Source organism: Sinocyclocheilus grahami, unplaced genomic scaffold (assembly GCF_001515645.1).
Source record: "Sinocyclocheilus grahami isolate Dianchi unplaced genomic scaffold, SAMN03320097.WGS_v1.1 scaffold952.1, whole genome shotgun sequence".
Taxonomy (NCBI): Eukaryota; Metazoa; Chordata; class Actinopteri; order Cypriniformes; family Cyprinidae; genus Sinocyclocheilus; species Sinocyclocheilus grahami.
Window position 1 is genome coordinate 420,030 of NW_015506131.1, and position 2,046 is coordinate 422,075.

Genomic DNA, 2,046 nt, shown 5'->3' on the forward strand with positions numbered 1-2,046 from the left:
ATGACCGTTCTAACTTTTCAGCAGGAGCCTTGAAAATATTCCCACATTCCGACCATTTGAAGATGAGGGTCACAAGAATACTTCCCAAAACTAAATGGAAAAAATGATGATGATGATGATGTTGTTTTGGTATGTGTTCATCAAGTATGTGTGTGTGCATGTGTCTGAATCTCTGAGGTTTTTCCTGAAGTCTTTTCACCATCTATCAACAGGGTCTTTGTTTAATCTCTTTGCCTTTTATATTCTTAACAGCTCTATTTACAACTCAGTAATATGTGTCTAATGGGTGGATATTAGCAACGCCACTAATGTAGCTATTAAGTCGCATGGATGCAGTTAAGGCTATGGCAAAATAATAGGATGCAAAATTATAACACATTTAGACATTTGCTCCGCATTATTATCTAATCTAAATCTATCAATCTAAATGCAAGTGTTGGCTTTCAGGATGCTTTTCAACTACAGCTTTTGGTGTGGGCCCAAGTCCATTTGTTCTGTTGGTTCGTCTTCTGCAAAATCAAGGTTAAAGTCTGGAGGTTTACTGAAAAGCCCTATGAATACAAAGATAGAACCTACTGCTTTAGCCACCTTTTTCTTCGTGGATGTAAGCTATTTTCTGTGAATGTGTAAGACTTCTGATTCATTAATCACTAATAACTATATGTGGCATAATAGGTAAGATGGGTGTGATTTCCCGGATTGAATTGTTAGAGCGGCCATTTTTGTGTCATTGATTGGTACAGTCTATAAAAGCCATTGGCTTATGTACCTGGCCAGGCATCATTTCCCGAATGGGCTTGGGCTTCCGCTGTTTCTGCTGAACGTGACTGTAGGTCAGTAAAGGTGGGTTAAGGCAGCCTTTGGTATATTGCACTGTTTGCTTTATTCTGGGTTTGGTGTGTTCTAGTTGATTTGTGTTAGTATCTGGTCTATGCTCTCGTTGTTAGGAGAGCGGCTGCGTGTACAGACTTGTTTGGCGTTTTGCCGCGCCTGCGCTGTTCGGCTGAGGAATGTGATCGCATCGGTCCTCCTCCAGGTATGGGTTTGTTTTTTTATTATACGCTTCTCAGTCATGGAAGGGGTGTGAATCGCAATTTATGTCCGTTAATGTTTTGTGTACGGGTGTCGGCTGTTGTATATAGGCTGTGTATTTAATCATTTGGCTTCATTCTTTTCCCGCAGAAATCATTTGGGTGGATAATATCCCCGCAGTGGCGTCACCGCTGTCTCGTTCCAGGTCGTGTGTGCGTTGAGTCCCGGTCGTGTTGTTGGACCTATGCCAACGGACTTTGTCTTAGTTGTGTACAGGTTTTGTGTCTGAAAGTTTGAGTCTTTATTTTGTGTTTTAGTTTTGTTTGATTTTTTTTATTCCTTTTTCAAATTAGTCTATTTTCTGTGTATAAGCTATATTTATTTTATGAGTTAATATTGTTAATATAATATACTTTTGTTAATATTGTGAAATCTTGTATTGTTCATTTAGTTACCTTTTTAGTTTTTTTTTATTTATTTTTTTATTTAAAGTATTATTTGAGATTTGTGTAGGTTGTGATCTGGGACGATTCGTATTAATTAGTGTGTGTGTGTTTGAGGTTTTTTTTTTCTTTAGGAACTGCTGGCCTTTATTGATCAGGGTCGATGATCTCCTCTTTAGACTGTGGTGGTGGTGGTTCTTCATTGTGTGTTGTGGCCTTTGGCATGCACTGGGGTTTTTATTTTGGTATGTGAGTGTGTTATGTAGATTAGGAGCCCTTTCTGGAAAGTCTTTCCTGTACTTTAGGCAGCAGCTCCATGACATTTTGAATGATCAACAATCGTATAGACCTTTCTGAGTTGATGTTTCTGTTTTATTGATTTTATGCTACCTTAAAATATTGGTGTTTGATACCTGTTTCTCCACGTTTTGCTTGCCACTGGGTATAGGGGACTTGTGCAAAGTTTATGGAGATTCTATGGGTGAAATTCCCAAGGTGGCGTAGTCAAGCATTCTTTAATTTTGTAGCTTTTGTAACGTTTATTATTATTTATTAGCTCTAAAAAGGGGAA

At 38.3% G+C, this 2,046-nt stretch overlaps 1 long non-coding RNA gene across 1 annotated transcript; it reads left to right on the plus strand.

Annotated features, from left to right (window-relative positions):
* The first annotated feature begins 792 nt into the window (after positions 1 to 792).
* Positions 793 to 1,620, plus strand: LOC107564638 (uncharacterized). The gene is made up of 4 exons (XR_001606261.1): positions 793 to 843; positions 948 to 1,036; positions 1,183 to 1,237; positions 1,610 to 1,620. It is a non-coding gene; the product is annotated as an uncharacterized lncRNA (long non-coding RNA).
* Positions 1,621 to 2,046: the final 426 nt, after the last annotated feature.